Source organism: Chelonia mydas, chromosome 1 (genome assembly GCF_015237465.2).
Source record: "Chelonia mydas isolate rCheMyd1 chromosome 1, rCheMyd1.pri.v2, whole genome shotgun sequence".
NCBI classification, from domain to species: domain Eukaryota; kingdom Metazoa; phylum Chordata; order Testudines; family Cheloniidae; genus Chelonia; species Chelonia mydas.
Window position 1 is genome coordinate 92,042,212 of NC_057849.1, and position 19,637 is coordinate 92,061,848.

The 19,637-nt window shown below is 41.2% G+C and overlaps 1 pseudogene; it reads right to left on the reverse strand.

Moving 5' to 3' along the window:
* Positions 1 to 17,417: 17,417 nt before the first annotated feature.
* On the reverse strand, positions 17,418 to 19,637 carry LOC102933811 (annotated as a pseudogene).

Here is a 19,637-nt window from a genome sequence, read left to right on the forward strand (position 1 = left end):
CAGGGAAGAGTATAAACGTATTGCTCAGGCTTGCAGGAGTGAAATCAGGAAGGCCAAATCACACCTGGAGTTGCAGCTAGCAAGAGATGTTAAGAGTAACAAGAAGGGTTTCTTCAGGTATGTTAGCAACAAGAAGAAAGTCAAGGAAAGTGTGGGCCCCTTACTGAATGAGGGAGGCAACCTAGTGACAGAGGATGTGGAAAAAGCTAATGTACTCAATGCTTTTTTTGCCTCTGTCTTCATGAACAAGGTCAGCTCCCAGACTACTGCACTGGGCAGCACAGCATGGGGAGGAGGTGACCAGCCCTCTGTGGAGAAAGAAGTGGTTCGGGACTATTTAGGAAAGCTGGACGAGCACAAGTCCGTGGGGCCGGATGCATTGCATCCGAGAGTGCTAAAGGAGTTGGTGGATGTGATTGCAGAGCCATTGGCCATTACCTTTGAAAACTCATGGCGATCGGGGGAGGTCCCAGACGACTGGAAAAAGGCTAATGTAGTGCCCGTCTTTAAAAAAGGGAAGAAGGAGGATCCTGGGACCTACAGGCCAGTCAGCCTCACCTCAGTCCCCAGAAAAATCATGGAGCAGGTCCTCAAGGAATCAATTCTGAAGCACTTAGAGGAGAGGAAAGTGATCAGGAACAGTCAGCATGGATTCACCAAGGGCAAGTCATGCCTGACTAATCTAATTGCCTTCTATGACGAGATAACTGGCTCTGTGGATGAAGGGAAAGCAGTGGATGTGTTGTTCCTTGACTTTAGCAAAGCTTTTGACATGGTCTCCCACAGTATTCTTGCCAGCAAGTTAAAGAACTATGGGCTGGATGAATGGACTATAAAGTGGATAGAAAGCTGGCTAGATTGTCGGGCTCAACGGTTAGTGATCAATGGCTCCATGTCTAATTGGCAGCCGGTATCAAGTGGAGTGCCCCAGAGGTCAGTCCTGGGGCTGGTTTTGTTCAATATCTTCATAAATGATCTGGAGGATGGTGTGGATTGCACCCTCAGCAAGTTTGCAGATAACACTACACTGGGAGGAGTGGTAGATACGCTGGAGGGTAGGGATAGGATACAGAGGGACCTAGACAAATTGGAGGATTGGGCCAAAAGAAATCTGATGAGGTTCAACAAGGACAAGTGCAGAGTCCTGCACTTAGGACAGAATAATCCAATGCACCGCTACAGACTAGGGACCGAATGGCTCGGCAGCAGTTCTGCAGAAAAGGACCTAGGGGTTACAGTGGACGAGAAGTTGGATATGAGTCAACAGTGTGCCCTTGTTGCCAAGAAGGCCAATGGCATTTTGGGCTGTATAAGTAGGGGCATTGCCAGCAGATCGAGGGACGTGATCGTTCCCCTCTATTTGACATTGGTGAGGCCTCATCTGGAGTACTGTGTCCAGTTTTGGGCCCCACACTACAAGAAGGATGTGGAAAAATTGGAAAGAGTCCAGCGGAGGGCAACAAAAATGATTAGGGGACTGGAACACATGACTTATGAGGAGAGGCTGAGGGAACTGGGATTGTTTAGTTTTCAGAAGAGAAGAATGAGGGGGGATTTGATAGCTGCTTTCAACTACCTGAAAGGGGGTTCCAAAGAGGATGGCTCTAGACTGTTCTCAGTGCTAGCAGATGACAGAACAAGGATTAATGGTCTCAAGTTGCAGTGGGGGAGATTTAGTTTGGATATTAGGAAAAACTTTTTCACTATGAGGGTGGTGAAACACTGGAATGCGTTACCTAGGGAGGTGGTGGAATCTCCTTCCCTAGAAGTTTTTAAGGACAGGCTTGACAAAGCCCTGGCTGGGATGACTTAGTTGGGGATTGGTCCTGCTTTGAGCAGGGGGTTGGACTAGATAACCTCTTGAGGTCCCTTCCAACGCTGATATTCTATGATTCTATATTCTATGTTGCTTTTGGGGTGGCTCCACTCCTTTGTTTGAGTGATCCACATGAGAATTTAAGGCAATTCCTTTTTGACCTGAAGGTTTTCTTGTGCAAGGTACTGGAGGCTGCTGTTCTTTTAGCCTCCTTGTTCAATATGACTATAAACCATTCGGGGATATGTGGGTGGTTGTTCAACGTAGAGAAGACAGAAGTGCTATTAGTAGCCAGACCTTGCTAGTTACCTGTAATTTACCTTTTTGTCTCTCAGTTGAGACTAGACTACTCCTAATGTGCTCTGCATACGTTTATTTCAGGTTCTAGATCCACAATAAGACTTAGGCACCTAAATCCCATAATAAGGCCTCACTGAGATTCTCAAAATCCCCACTCAACTGCTGCTGAACCATGTAGGTACCTAAATTTGCTTGCTGCCTAAATTTTTGCAGTATAAATTCCCTAGGTACCTATGTTTCTGCCTCCACACGTGCACGAGACAGCCCTGCACCAGGCAATTTCCCTAACTCCCTTGCAGAGCCTGATCCAGTAAGTACGCTCAGAACTCATCTACCAGATCAGATCTCTATAGGTGAGGACCACCTCTCTTCTAACTTTTAGCCCAGTGCTTAGAGTACTCACCTGGGCTGTAGGAGACCTGTGGTTCAAGTCCCCCCTCTGCCTGATCTGGAGAAGTAATTGAAGTGGGATCTGCCACATCTCAGGGGAGCGTTCTAGCCACTGGGCTATGGGATATTCAGAGGTGGGGTTCCTCAGTCTCGCCCCTTGAAGCTGTTGCACAGTGAATAAATAATTCTAAGAAGTCACTGGAGCAGGGAAATTGGATCCTGGTCTCCCACCTCCCGAGTACTCTAACCACTAGGCCACAGAATCATTCTTGCTCTTTTCTTTTCATCCTTCCCCCTTCCCCACCTCAGAATATCCCATAGCCCAGTGGCTAGAGCGCTCACCAAAATATGGCAGATTCCTCTTCAATTCCTTCTCCATGTCAGGCAAAGCAGGGACATGAACCAGGGCTCTCCCACATCCTAGATGAGTATGCTAACCACTAGGATAAAATTTAAGAGGAGCTCATCCTCCTCCATTCTCCCAATTATTTTGTGACAGGGTGTAGGCACCTAACACCGAGAGGATTTGCAACTGAAAATCCCAAACAGGGAGGTACCTATTCCTGAGAAAGGGGCAGGGCTTGGGATGCACCACTTGTCTTAGCACCTCCCATTGGCTATCTTAGGCAAGGAGCTGCTTAGTATGAAAGGAGCTGCTTCTGTGAATTCCATCTGAGGTGCCTCCCTCACTCCCTTCATTGTGTAGGGAGTCTAGGTGCCTAACTCAGGCTTTGTGAATCCCAGTGATTTTCTAAGTGTCTAAAAGTTAGGCATTTCCCTAGGTACCTATGTATGCTTAGAGTAACCACTACTATGTTCCTTTGTGAATTGAGCCCCAAGAGACTATTTGGAAATTGAAGCTAATACAAGATATGGTCACAGTGCTCAATAATCAGTGTGCCAATCAGAGTTCATGCTGTTTTGGTGCTCCATAAATTGCAATGATAACCCACCATCAACCTCAGCCTGGACCAGTCCACACAAGAGACCCACTTCCTAGACACTACAGTGCAAATAAGCGATGATCACGTAAACACCACCCTGTACCGGAAACCTACTGACTGCTATACTTACCTACATGCCTCCAGCTTTCATCCAGACCACATCACACAATCCATTGTCTACAGCCAAACTCTAAGATAAAACCATTTTTGCTCCAATCCTTCAGACAGAGAAACACTTACAGAGCCAGAAGGGTACCCAGAAGTCACCTACTACAGGACAGGCCCAACAAAAAAAGTAACAGAACGCCACTAGCCATCACCTATAGCCCCCAACTAAAACCTCTCCAGCGCATCATCAAGGATCTACAACCTATCCTGAAGGACGATCCCGCACTCACAGACCTTGGGAGACAGGCCAGCCCTCGCTTACAGACAGCCCCCAACCTGAAGCAAATACTCATCAGCAACTACACAGCACACAACAAAAACACTAACCCAGGAACCAATCCCTGAAACAGACCCCGTTGCAAACTCTGTCTGCATATCTATTCAAGGGACACCATCATAGGACCTGACCACATCAGCCACACCATCAGGGGCTCGTTCACCTGCACAATCACCAATGTGATATATGCCATCATGTACCAGCAATGCCCCTCAGCCGTCTACATTGGCCAAACTGGACAGTCTCTACGCAAAAGAATAAATGGACACAAATCAGATATCAAGAATTAGAACGTTCAAAAACAAGTAGGAGAACACTTCAGTCTCCATGGACACTCAATAGCAGACTTAAAAGTGACAATTCTTCAACCAAAAAAGAGAAATTGCAGAACTGGAATTAATTTGCAAACTGGACACCATCAAATTAGGCCTGAATAAAAACTAGGAGTGGATGAGTCACTACAAAAGCTAATTTCCCCCTGCTGATACTCACACCTTCTTGTCAACTGTTTGAAATGGGCCACCTTGATTACATTGGCCTCATTATCACCAAAAAAGTGATTTTTCCTCCCTTGGTATTCACCCCTCTTGTCAACTGATGAGAATAGTCCACTTCCACCTTAATTGAATTGGCTCGTTAGCACTGACCTCCCACTTGGTAAGCCAACTCCCATCTTTTCACGTACTGTGTATTTATACCTGCCTCTGTATTTTCCATTCCATGCATCTGATGAAGTGGGTTTTAGCCCATGAAAGCTTATGCCCAAATAAATTTGTTAGTCTAAGGTGCTGCAAGGACTCTGTTGTTTTCGTTACACTGTCTGTTGAAGCCAGACATGTCTGTTTCAACCTGCTGCATATATCCCAAAGGTGGGATTCAAAGGTATTTAGGCATCTAACTCCCATTAATTTCAGTGGGAGTTAGGTGCTTAAATACCTTTGTAAATCTCACCTGAAATAGGTAGAAAACTTTACTGCCTACCTCCAATTGGTACTACTCAGTTGAAATCAGTGAGAGCACTCAGATTCATAGCCCCTGTATATTTTAATTATGTAATGGTGACTAGAGCCATAGATAGGCACTGTGAGGAAATGGGGAAGGAAAAAAATGTGAAAGTAAAACATCTCATCATCATCTTGGATCTCAGAGACCCATTTGAAAAATTTCTAAACCTAAAAGAAGTCTGACTCCTTTAACAGAGGGAGAGTTAGAGAGAGCTGAATATAGAAAATATGTATTAATTAGTGTTCTTGTATCTGGAACATTTTCTTTAGACTGACCAATTTTCAATTGAATTTTATTCATACACATCAATAGCATTAATTACTTTCAAAAAATGTAAATACTTAGATTGTTCATAGAGTGGATCATGACGTGAAATATTCCATTACCCATGAATGGAGTACTGCAAATCAGTGAGGAATTTTCACCTTTAGGTTTGTAAGGGATATGCTGATATAAATAAGCAATCTAATAATTCATTATGAATTAATTGGTATTAAGGGGATACCGGTTTTGTACTACTATCAATAACTTCATATTTTCTGTTTTTCCATGTATCTAAATTGTGCATTCATTTTAGTTTAAATATAAGTGATAAATCAATTAATTTTGTCAACATAATCATTTGACTCTAATATACATGTATTTTTCAAATCTGAAAACTTGATTGTTTGATCATAAGAATAGATGTTAACATGGTCTCTAAACAACAAAGAGCAACAAACCCAGTGTTAACAGTTTATATGTATACTTTATTTGTCCCCTCAATACATTTTAGAATTTTGTTCGATATGTAATTTTTTTTTCTGTAAGTCATTATAGGATGGAAAAATTAGCTAGCTGTTGCCCAGTTTGAACAGTTGGTGGCTCCAGTGCTTTGCAGCTGGAACTGTGCATAATGCCAAAACACACAAGCTCAGTTTTATCTGTACTAGGTGTAGGGGGAAATTTGCACTTTGGAATTGCACAGGAGTTCATATCAAAAGCAAAACAAACATTTTAGAGCTGCATTTTTGAATTAACAAGTGTACTTTTAAAGCCAAGAACACACGTGCACATTTCACTAAGAAACTTGTGCAAAAAACAAACAAACAAACAAAAAAACACAACCAAAAAACAGCCCCACTACCTAAACTGCTTTTCAGAATTAAATATATTAATTTTCTAATTGCAAAACACAGGCTGTAGAACTGGTTCCTAACTTAGAAATTCATTTTAATTCAGCTATGACCCTGAGATGACATCTCTGCTTCCCTCTCTCCTTGCACAGATGGTTGGGGAAGGTCTAAGGTCTTGTCAACATTAGAAAGCTAATTTGGGATAAGATAGGGTGTGAAATTATAGTGTAATAGCTATTCCTGAATAACTGCATGTGTGGACACTCTTATTCTGGAATAAGAATGCTTTCTTTTAGTTTTCTATAATACATCAGAAAAAGGTGCTCTTATTCCAGAATAAGAGTGTCCATGCTGTAATATACTTGGACTCTGAAATTATGGGCTACAGCAAACAGAGCAAGAGAGACTTGAATTAAAAGTGTGAGATCAAACAGAAATGCTTGAGGAGAGACTGAGAACAGAAATGTTAATCTGTGGGACAAAAACGTAGCCCCTTACTCAGAGATGAGGAGATTGTTAGACCCTTGAATCCATAAGGCAGAACAACATAGAATTGTGAGAGTAAGGGAATCCCTGAGACAATAGCTGCTTAGGAATTTCATGTCGATGTTTTTTTGATGGAAAATGCAATTTCCACAATCACAATTCTCTGTGGGGAAAAGTTTTGGTTTTTTTTAAATGCCCAAACATTTCAGTTTTCTATTGAGAAAACTGAAACAAAATACTTTGGGTTGGATTGGGTTGACTCTAATCAAGACACTTCAGTTGAACAGAATTGAAAGGTTTTGAATCAGTCTGGTATTAACCTGATGTTTGCATTGTGCACCCCTTTTCCTCTATGGATTTTCTCCCTGGCTGCATCTTGCATGATGTGCTATATTCTCCTGTCTGGTTGAATTGCTGTGGTGCACATAGGAATCACATGGCCACAGTGCATTATAAGAAATGTAATCTGGCAGGGAGCCTAGCCTACAGAAGAGAGTGCGGAGCATGAGGTACTATGGCAGCTTAGGAGGACACAGATTATTGCCAAACTGACCTGAAAATAAATGTTTCAATTTGATCAAAAAGGTAGAAACAAAACATTTTGACTTTCTGTAACTGTAGTTATGCAAGACTCAGCCCTGCAGCACCTCCTGCTGGTCGTCCAGGGAATTAGCTCACCAGCCTCCAGAGCGCCCTCTGTCGGCTGGTGTATCGCCGGCCCCCGTGTCCCTCCTGGACCCCGGTGCTCCCTTCCCTTGGAGGCTCCCCCTGGCAGTACCCCCACAGTCTCCTGGTCTCCCCTCCCAGGGGAACCCCCAACCCCCACCTCACCTTACCATATGGCTACTGCCAGTCACCACTAGCCCCCATTCACTGGGGTGGACTGCAGTGTACAAGCCACTTATCACAGGCAAGGGGGGTTTGGACCTTCTGCCTCCACCTACCCTTGGGCTGCCCTGTTGCAATCCCAGTACCCTGTCTTGGGCCGTCTACCAGGCCTTCAGCCTGGGGCTTTTCCAGCCTGGAGCTTCCCAATTCCTCTGGCCTTCCCCAGCCCTGCTTCACTTCAGGTACCCTGGTACGCTTCCCAGCAGCCGGGCCCATCTCTCTCCACAGCTAGAGGAGACTCTGTCCAAGTGTCTGGCTCACAGCCCTTTTACAAGGACCAGCTGTGATCTGTTTGGGGTGTGGCCCCAGCTGTGCCTACTTCCCCAATCAGCCTGGGAGCTACCTGCCCCCAGCCACAGCCCTCTCCTGGGCTGTGTTAAGCCCCTCAAGGCCGGAGCAGGTGACCACACAGCTACAGTACACAACTGAGACTAAAACAAATTTGATATATCAGAATTTCCCATGAGACAATTTTTTTTTTTATAACCCTGCTCTACCTAAAAAATTCTCAGGCTGCTAGACAACTATCTTAATTAATATGCTGCCTTCTCTTCTCCCACCCATCTATTTTATTCAAATTACATGGATTAATGTCTTTATTGTATTTGTATTTAATGCAGAAGAATTTAGTACATGTGGATGCAATATATCTGGCATATTTCAACAGGCCAATATTCTTGAGGATGGTTTCAAACTGGTAATCTGGATTGTCTCCTAGTGCTATACTGGATTTCAACATATCCAAAGTGTACTTCCAATTAAAAATACACCTCTACCCTGATATAACGCGGTCCTCGGGAGCCCCCCAGGACTCCCACGCCCTATCCAACACCCCCGTTCCCTGTCCCCTGATCGCCCTACCACCAGAACCTCCGAACCATCCAACCCCCCCTGCTCCCTGTCCCCTGACTGCCCTCCCGCCCGAGTCCGTCAGCCCCTTATCCAACCCCTCTGCCCTGGCCCGGCACCCTTAATACGCCGCTCAGAGCAGCCTGCCAGAGCCAGACATGCTGACGCGCTGATCCATCGGAGCATACAGCCCCGCCCTCCAGAGCACTGCTTTACCGTGTTATAGCCGAATTCGTGTTATATTGGGTCGTGTTATATCGGGGTAGAAGTGTATAAAGATAAGTATCTCTGTTCAGTAGAAAAATATTTCGGAACAAATAATAATAGGCATTGCCGCTCTTTCATTTGCCCCAAACAGTGATTTGTTCATTTGGTGGATAACTTAAATATTTCCATTATGGTATAACTATTCCAAAATTTCATGCTTCAGGGCACTAAATTCCCTAATGATCAGGAAGGGACTATTGCTCTCTTTCCATGCTACCTCTTAACCCACTCAATGGACCACATTGCACAATTGGCCAACAAATATGTCCTGTAACTGATGCTTCATGTACAGTATGTGTACATTTTGAGCTGGTAAAAGCCCTGCTGCAACCACACTGACAATTTCTATGAAAAATGGACTTAGTAAATTCTTCTGCTAGATTTTACTAGCCAGCACGGGCCATGGCTCCAACTCATAGATAGGAGTTCCCACAGCATCACAGTTAAGCTTACTAAAATCCAGAAGATGTCTTTTGCTTCTCCTAATGTGGATCTCCTATCCTTAATTCAGCCAGCTGGACTGACCATGTTAATACCCTGCAATCGATTTTTTTTTTAAATAAAGTGAAGAAGTGGATATCTACCAACCAGAACAGTTTGTACCAGTCAGGCCATATAATTGAGGAGAGAAAACATTATTTACTTCCATCACAGCGATATAGTTCATCTTTTGACATAATTAGCTATATTTAGAGCATGACTATCACCACTGGCATTCTAACCTCCTCCTTCAAGCTTCACTGCTGCACAGCAGTTCTATACCAAAGTGACCACTGAGGCTGATATCAAGGAAGATGACACTTAGAATATGTTGTGACAGGGTCGGGCCAGATGGAGTAACAGAAGGCAGATATATTAGCCCCAGGCTATGTAGGTCCCTTTTCCCTGAGTAAGGTAACAGGGAAGGTTCCAGAACAGTCGGGAACCTTCTGGAGACAATTAAGACAGGCTGATTAGAACACCTGCAGCCAATCAAGAAGCTGCTAGAATCAATTAAGGCAGGCTAATCAGGGCACCTGGGTTTTAAAAAGGAGCTCACTTCAGTTTGTGGTGTGCGTGTGAGGAGCTGGGAGCAAGAGGTACTAGGAGCCGAGAGAGAGAACGCGGACTGAGGTGTACAAGCATTATCAGACACCAGGAGGAAGGTCCTATGGTGAGGATAAAGAAGGTGTTGGGAGGAGGCCATGGGGAAGTAGCCAATGGAGTTGTAGCTGTTGCACAGCTGTTCCGGGAGGCACTCTAGACAGCTGCATTTCACAGGACCCTGGGCTGGAACCTGGAGTAGAGGGGGGCCCAGATTCCCCCCAAATCCTCCCAACTCCTGGTCAGACACAGGAGGAGTCGACCTGGACTGTGGGTTCAGAAGCTGGATATGAGTCAACAGTGTGCCCTTGTTGCAAGAAGGCCAATGGCATTTTGGGGTGTGTAAGTAGGGGCATTGCCAGCAGATCGAGGGACGTGATCGTTCCCCTCTATTCAACACTGGTGAGGCCTCATCTGGAGTACTATGTCCAGTTTTGGGCCCCACACTACAAGAAGGATGTGGAAAAATTGGAGAGAGTCCAGCGAAGGGCAACAAAAATGATTAGGGGACTGGAACACATGACTTATGAGGAGAGGCTGAGGGAACTGGGATTGTTTAGTCTACGGAAGAGAAGAATGAGGGGGGATTTGATAGCTGCTTTTAACTGCCTGAAAGGTGGATCCAAAGAGGATGGATCTAGACTATTCTCAGTGCTAGCAGATGACAGGACAAGGAGTAATGGTCTCAAGTTGTAGTGGGGGAGATTTAGGTTGGATATTAGGAAAAACTTTTTCACTAGGAGGGTGGTGAAACACTGGAATGCGTCACCTAGGGAGGTGGTGGAATCCCCTTCCTTAGAAGTTTTTAAGGTCAGGATTGATTTAATTGGGATTGGTCCTGCTCTGGCAGGGGGTTGGACTAGATGGCCTCCAGAGGTCCCTTCCAACTCTGTTATTCTATGATTTTATGATTCTATGAAAAACGGCCAAGCTGAGGTCTGCCGTGAAGCTTCAAGGCAAGCAAATCCGCCAATAAGCGCAAGGTAGAGCAGGAACTTTGTCACAATGTTTACACTGTAAACAAACAAAAAAACCCAGAGCAACACATTTCAGAGCCCAGGTTGACTGAATCACCCGGACAATAAACCTTGGCAACCCTAACACCGGGCTGGAGAGGCTGTCTACTCAGCAAATTTGCTAGATTTGTACTCCACTGTTTACCTTAGGATTGCATAAAAGATAAATTTGCAATGATACAAGTTTGAAGTGAGGCACTTCCTACATTCACAACTAGAAAATTACCTTCCTGTCCTATTCCTGGTCAGGGAGCTTCCCCTCTTTGGATGTTTGTGTGAGAGAAATAGACAACCCCTCTGTCCCTGAAATTCAATACACATGAAAATGCTACAACTATACTAGTCACAGGCTAAAATAACTAGTTCACCTGGTTTACAGTGCAAGACATATGGTTCCTGTCTTACTGTGAAGATGGAAAGGTGTTCTTACATACTCTGTCTGCTAACTGTGGAACTTGAAATCTGGGCACACAGAAGTGTAATGCTGTAATACATACATCACTAACGTTCACTGAATCTATTGGGAGTAACAGGAGTACCAAATTTACATCAAAAGTTGTGAGCCATATTTACATATACAGCAAAAGCATGAATATACAGTACACACACACCCTAGCTACCTACTTAATACGCATTAGGACATCTGGGCTCCTTCTACTGGGAATGGCCACCTGCTGGATGATCTGGTACACTCACTACTATATTCACTAACAGAAAACTTATATTGGCATAGCTGTGTCTATCAGGGGTATGAAAAACTCACATCCCTGACCAATACAGAACCCCCAATGTAGATGAAGCTATGTCAACAGACGGGTGCTTCTGTCGACAAAGCTTACATTCGGGAGGTGATATACCTACACTAACAGAAAAACTCCTTCTATTAGCGTATGCTGTATCTACATTAGGAGGCTATGCCAGTATAGCTATGCCTGCAGAGGCTCTGTAGTGTAGACACAGCCCTAGTAGTGGTGAAACTTAAATCACCTCTAAATGAGTGAATTATTTTTCCACCTGTTTACAAAAGTAATCACTGAGATGGTGGGAATGGTGGTTTGTGTGTCTTTATGTGATCACTAGCTCTTATTTTTTGCCACCTATTTTCCAGAACATTTTTAAAAAAGTTATTTTAGACCCTTTCTTTTCTGTTTTTGGACAATGGTGCTGAGCCTGCTTACACCAGTCATGAATTTTGCCCATTATTCAAATCTCCTTCTCATTGAAACATCAACATCAGAGTTATTTCTGTGGCTTTTGGCGATGCTGAATTGAAACAGCAAAAGTGTTTTCTTGTTGCTTTCTGTATTTGTTTTCATCAGGTGTCAGAACCAGGATGAGGACTTAATTAGTTAATGAGAAACACATTTGCAGAAGATGGCAGTTTCTTTAATTATCTGTTCTAACTATAACATAGTTTTGTACAAATTAGAACTTATCTTGTCTTAGTCTCCTGTGTCAGTCACACCCTGTAAGGTAAAATACTTTAGATGTTCAATTTTGATAGTGTCTTAATCAAATAGGAATGAATTAAATGGCCTGGAAATGAGACACATGGTATACATCAAAAAGAAACAGGAATTATGAATGTTAACACCAGAATGTTGGAGGCTGTCTCCATGGAAACTGTATACCTGTTAAAGAAAAACACTTTTCAAAAAGTAAACATTTGATTTATTAGCCATGTTAACAACAAAATTGTTAAATTAATACATCCTTTCTGCAAATATTTATGTTAATATTACACATTACATTAATGTCTGAAATTATACAATTTTAGAACTCTTTTGAGGAATAAATCTCAGATTTTACAAGACCAGTGCAGAATGGGCTTTTAAAGATAATTTTTGTTAGAATAACAGCAGTGACCAGTGGGGATTCTCAAAGGCATAACTTTGAGCCACATGAACTCAGGGCTGGGGTGAAAAAGAAATCCCTTTCAGCTATGTGATCTCTTCAGGAAGGAATTTTCCTTCCAACCACATGAACTCTGATTGTGTATATGCTCAAATACTGAATCCTCCAGCCATATGTATTTCAACAAAAGACCCCACTGCACTTTATCAGGACTGGTTTTAACTTACAGGAAACTAACTAAAAATCTATGCAGATGCAAAATTTAGATTTGTGCTCATCCTAAAATCAAAACCAAAATAACCTAAAGGACAAAATTTACAATTTTGACTATTATAAGAACGGCCATACTGGGTCAGACCAAAGGTCCATCTAGCCCAGTGCCCTGTCTTCCAACAGTGGCCAATGCCAGGCGGCCCAGAGGGAATGAACAGAACAGGTAATCATTAAGAGATCCATCCCCTGTTGCCCATGCCCAGCTTCTGGCAAACAGAGGCTAGGGACACCATCCCTGCCCATCCTGGCTAATAGCCATTGATGGATCTATCCTCCATGAACTTATCTTTTTCTTTTTTGAACCCTGTTATAGTCTTGGCCTTCTCAACATCCTCTGGCAAAGAGTTCCACAGGTTGACTGTGTGTTGTGTGAAGAAATACTTCATTTTGTTTGTTTTAAACCTGCTGTCTATTAATTTCATTTGGTGACCCCTAGCTCGTGTGCTATGAGGAGTAAATAACACTTCCTTATTTATTTTCTCTATACCAGTCATGATTTTATAGACCTCAATCATATTCCTTCCTTAGTTGTCTCTTTTCCAAACTGAAAAATCTCAGTTTTAGTAATCTCTCCTCAGACAGAAGCTGTTCCATACCCCTAATCATTTTTGTTGCCCTTTTCCGAATCCTTTCCAATTCCAAAATATCTTTTTTGAGATGGGGTAACCACATCTGCATGCAGTATTCAAGATGTGGGCATACCATGAATTTATACAGAGGCAATATGATATTTTCTGTCTTATTATCTATCCCTTTCTTTATGATTCCCAACATTCTGTTCGCTTTTTTGACTGCTGCTGCACATTGAGTTGATGTTTTCAGAGAACTATCCACAATGATTCCAAGGTCTCTTTCTTGAGTGGTAACAGCTAATTTAGACCCCATCATTTTATGTGTATAGTTGGGATTATGTTTTCCAATGTGCATTCGTTTGCATTTATCAAGATTAAATTTCATCTGCCATTTTTGTGCCCAGTCACCCAGTTTTGAGAGATCCCTTTATAGCTCTTCACAATCTGCCTGGGATTTAACTATCTTGAGTAGTATTGTATCATCTGCAAATTTTGCCATCTCACTGTTTACCCCCTTTTCTGGATCATTTATGAATATGTTGAATAGGACTGGTCCCAGTACAGACCTCTGGGGGACACCACTATTTACCTCTCTCCATTCTGAAAACTGACCATTTATACCTACCCTTTGTTTTCTATCTTTTAACCAGTTACCAATCCATGAGAGGACTTTTCCTCTTATCCCATGGCATCTTACTTTGCTTAATAACTTCGGTGAGGGACCTTGTCAAAGGCTTTCTGAAAATCTAAGTACACTATATCCACTGGATTCCTCTTGTCCACATGCTTGTTGACCCCCTCAAAGAATTCCAGTAGATTGGTGAGGCATGATTTCCCTTTATAAAAACCATGTTGATTCTTCCCCAACAAATTATGTTCATCTATATGGCTGACAATATTGTTCTTTACGATAGTTTCAACCAGTGTGCCTGGTACTGAAGTCAGTCTTACCGGCCTGTAATTGCCGGGATCACCTCTGGAGCCCTTTTTAAAAATTGGCATCACATTAGCTATCGTCCAGTCATTTGGTACAGAAGCTGATTTAAATTTGAGTTCCTTCAGAACTCTTGGGTGAAAGCCATCTGGTTCTGGTGACTTATTACTGTTTAATTTATCAATTTCTTCCAAAACCGCCTCTAATTACACCTCAATCTGGGAGATTTCCTCAGATTTCTCAACTAAAAAGAATCGCTCAGGTTTGGGAATCTGCCTCACATCCTCCGCCGTGAAGTTCAATGCAAAGAATTCATTTAATTTCTCCGCAGTGGCCTTTTTCTTGAGTGCTTCTTTAGCATCTTGATCGTCCAGTGGCCCCACTGGTTGTTTAACAGGCTTCCTGCTTCTGCTGTACTTAGATTTTTTTTTTTTGCTATTACTTTGAGTCTTTGGCTAGCTGTTCTTCAAATTCTTTTTTGGCCATCTTAATTATATTTTTACACTTCATTTGCCAGGGTTTCTGTGCCTTTCCATTTTCCTCACTGGGATTTAACTTCCACTTTTTAAAGGATGCCTTTTTGCCTCTCACTGCTTCTTTTACTTTGTTGTTTAGCCACGGTGGCTCTTTTTCGGTTCTCTTATTATGTTTTTGAATTTGGGGTATACATTTAAGTTGAGCGTCTATTATGGTGTCTTTAAAAAGTTTCCATGAAACTTGCAGAGATTTCACTTTTGGAACTGTACCTTTTAATTTCTGTTTAACTAACCTCCTCATTTTTGTGAAGTTCCCCTTTCTGAAATTAAATGCTACAGTATTGGGCTTCTGTGGTGTTTCCCCCACCACAGGGATGGTAAATTTAATTATATTATGGTCACTATTACAAAGTGGTCCAGCTACCTCTTGGACCAGATCCTGTGCTCCACTTAGGACTAAATCAAGAATTGCCTCTCTTCTTGTGGGTTCCAGGACCAGCTGCTCCAAGAAGCAGTTATTTAAGGTGTCAAGAAACTTTATTTCTGCATCCTGTCCTCAGGTGACATGTACCCAGTCAATATGGGGATAATTGAAATCCCCCATTATTATTGAGGTTTTTTTTTATTTTAATAGCTTCTCTAATCTCCCTGAGCATTTCACAGTCACTATCACCATCCTGGTCAGCAATATATTCCTACTGCTATCTTCTTCTTGCTAGAGCATGGAATTACTATCCATACAGAATCTATGGTACAGTTTGGTTCATTTAAGATTTTTACTTCTTTTGATTCTACACTTTCTTTCACATATAGTGCACTCCCCCACCAGCATGACCTGTTCTGTCCTTCCGATATATTTTGTACCCTGGAATTACTGTGTCCCATTGATTATCCTCATTCTACCAAGTTTCTGTGATGCCTGTTATATCAATATTCTCATTTAATATGAGGCACTCTAGTTCACCCATCTTATTATTTAGACTTTTAGCATTAGTGTATAAGCTCTTTAAAAACTTACTTTTTAGCTGTCTGCCATTACATGATGCAATTGAATGGGACTCTTTTTCATTTGACTGTTTCTAATCAGATCCTACCTGTATTTTATCATTTTCCATCCTCTCCTCCTTACTAGGACATAGAGAATCTCCATTAATAGATCCTCCCCTTAGGGATGTCTCTGTCCGAATCACATACTCTTCTGCACCTGTCAGCTTTTCCCCGGCCCCTAGTTTAAAAGCTGCTCTACGACCTTTTAAAAGTTAAGTGCCAGCAATCTGGTTCCATTTTGGTTTAGGTGGAGCCCATCCTTCCTGAATAGGTTCCCTCTTTCCACAGTTCCTAATAAATCTAAACCCCTGCTCCCTACACCATTGTCTCATCCACTCATTGAGACCCTGCAGTTGTGCCTATCTACTTGACCCTGCATGTGGAACTGGAGCATCTCAGAGAATGCTACCATGGAGGTCTTGGACTTCAGAATTTACCTAGCAACCTAAATCTGGCATCCAGGATCTCTCTCCTATCCTTCCCTATGCAATAGGTACCTACATATACCACAACCAGCGGCTCCACCCCAGCACTACACATACATCTATCTAGATGTCTCGAGAGATCCACAACCTTCACACCAAGCAGGCAAGTCACCATGCAGTTCTCCTGGTCATCGCAAACCCAGCTGTCTATATTTCTAATGATCAAGTCCCCCATAATTATTACCTGTTTCTTCCTAATAACTGGAGTTCCCTCCCCCACAGAGGTATCCTGAGTGCGAGAGGATACTACAACATCATCTGGAAGGATGGTCCCTACTATGGGATCATTTCCCTCTGTTCCCATTGGATGTTCTCCTTCCCTGAGACTTTCATCCTCCTCAACAGCACAGAGGCTGTCAGACCGGGGTGGGACTGTTCTACGGTATCCCGGAAAGTCTCATCTATGTACCTCTCTGTCTCCCTTAGCTCCTCCAGTTCAGCCACTCTGGTCTCCAAAGCCCATACATGGTCTCTGAGGGCAAGGAGCTCCTTGCAGCGAATGCACATATACGCCACCCTCCCATAAGCATACATGCGGCACTGAGTGCAATAAACTGGGTAGCCCCCACTCAGTTGCTGGCCTTCCGCGTGCATTATCGTTTTACTCCTGAAGCTATTTCTTTTGTTGCTGTTTTGTTTTTATCAGGGTTTTTTTTTGGCTTTAAGTTTAAATAATGTTAAGTATATCTAATCCCGTTCCCCTCTCCCTTTAAACTCCTTCACAAAACTCCCCAGGCCACTAGGCTCAGCACAGTGATGAGCTGCCAAAATCTTAACAACCAGTTCCCTATAAAAATTTCTGATTTAAGGGATGTACCACAGTATGTATTTTTTGTACCTTTTTCCATAAGAAGTAGCAATGCATTGAGTCACTGGGAGTCATATTTAACAATAAAAAAATAAAAAAACATTTTAAATGTTTATTACAATAGAAACAAAGTACTGCTTTCTTAAATTAATTTAAAATACATTTGAAAAGAAGAAAATATAAAGGAGAAGTATGAGTAAGCAAACAATAATATTTAAGAATGAAATGCCTATTATTCTTGTATTTTAAAATATTACATGTGAACTACTTAAGTTATTAAAAATAAAAAGTGTAATATATTCATGTTGAAGTATACAATGCAACAAGCAATATTTTAAAGCATATTTAAGTACATTATTCATTACTAATTAGGTAGTAATTTCCAAATGGCTTCTTGATCTTCTCCATAATCTTTGGTGTTGGATACCTGAACTCTGGTATCTAATGTGGATCGATGACTTCTCATCCGTGCTTTAACATATGGTATTGGGTTCCAGGAACTTAGTGGTTTTCCCAACAAGTTGATGGTCATAAAGCTTGAGATATGTGTAATTGTTAAATTCGCCCTTTTATCACTACAAATAATATTCATCAACGAAAAAGCTCTTTCTGCTTCTGCAGAACTAATTGCAATTGTGTTCATAATTTGCTTTGCTTTCCTGATTGTTTCCGGATCAGGAAGATGTTTTGATTGAATGTTATTCTCTACATAGTCACGAAAATCATTTAAATCAACTACAAATTTTATGAATTTGTTTAATTCATGCTCTTTTTCTTCTTCTGATTTCCAAGGTAACCTGACTTCTTCAGTATTCCATGAAGTGGAATCCATAACATTGAATAATTCAACTATTTTAGGTGTATTACTAGAATGACCTAAATTATCTTCTTTATGTTTAATGTGATTTTCATTTAATAATCTTGCCTTCATTTTTTCAATAATGCATTCTATTACTTTGTCTCATGGCAGTGATTTAAACCTTACATTATCTTCAAACTCTATGCATTTAAAAGCATCACTTTCTATCATTTCATTAATTTTATTTGCATGTATACCAAAACTATCTTTTAATTGTATGAAAAAATCAATCATTCGTTTGATTAGCTTATCTGCCTTTGTTAAACTCAATTGTCTCGCTTGCAGTGCATTTGATAATAATGCAAGTTCATCCAAAATGTCAATCATTAATGCCAAGTCTTTTAAAAATTCTTTGTTTTTCAACCTTTTTTCCATGCCAGAAAATTTCTTATTTTTGGAAAAATAAATATAGAGAGCTGGATAAGCTCTCCAGACCGCTTTGACAGCTCTAAGGCTACAAGAAGCCCATTGTGGACCAAAAACACGGCCTATTTTGATGATTTCAATATATAGTTCTTCAGAAACTTGTTTAAGTTCAAACTGACTTTTATTTGACTGATGAAAAATTGCATAAATCTTGTCCAAAAAAATCTTGAAATGGGTTGTTTCATTGATATCATTTATAGCATCATCTAAAGCCAGTTGTAGCCGATGATTCAAACAATGCCAAATTATAATGTTTGGAAAATCGTGAATGAGTCTTGTAGCAACTCCAGATTTATGTCCAAGCATGGTGCTCGCGCCATCAGAACAAAATCCGATTTAAATTTCTCTTTAAATATTCTGTATCAAATCCTGTATCAGTTAACGAATGTCTCAAAACCATTATAAATATTTTCTGCTTTTTGTTTGATTCTAATTCCACTAAATCGAGAAAAATTGTTGGTGAAGAATCTTGTAAATTCTATGATTTTATAAGAATTACAAGCACAGTTTACTTGAAATTGTAGAAGCTTCATCAATAATAATACAAAATCTTTGCATTGTTTTCAATGATTTTACTAAAAAATTGTTTTCTTATTAATTCAGCAATATGCTCTACGATTCTGATGGCCGAAAATCGAGAATGTAGGTAGCCCCTAAATCGGTTTCATTCTTAATTTGTAGCTCTACTTCATCCTCCATATCTGACATTGGTTGGTTTCTTTTTACTAAGCTGTAAACTATGTTGAAAATTTTGCTGGTTATTGCAATATTTTTTTCAGTAACTTTTATCAATCACTGTAGTGAGAGGTTCTTTTTTAGATTCATTTAAAATATTTATAACTCTCAAATGAGAGCTTGATTCGAAATGTTCCCTCATTTTTTTTCTTAATCAAGCTTGCTGAACTTTTTTATCGGTTCCAGATGCTTTAATAGTACACTTCTGCCATTCTGAAGAAATGTGTAAAGATTTTCCTCAAGGACCCCAAAATGTGACATATTTGCACAATGGGAACAGCCAAGTTTTTTGCCTTCAATTATCAAGCCATTATATTTCTTTAAAAAATATTGTGCCTGCTCCGAAGTCCAACAATCGGGTACTACATTTGCACAGTCATGTAAATCTTCTTCCATTGCGGACACATTTTCAGATGATTCAACATTTAAGATATTTTCATCACCAAAATTATTGTCATTGGCGTTTTCAGTATTTAAATCATTATTTTCGCTACTAGAACTACAGACTGATGATTTTGTCATTTTAGTGGAAAACCAGTCACTAATGCTCTTCTGGCGTTTCAT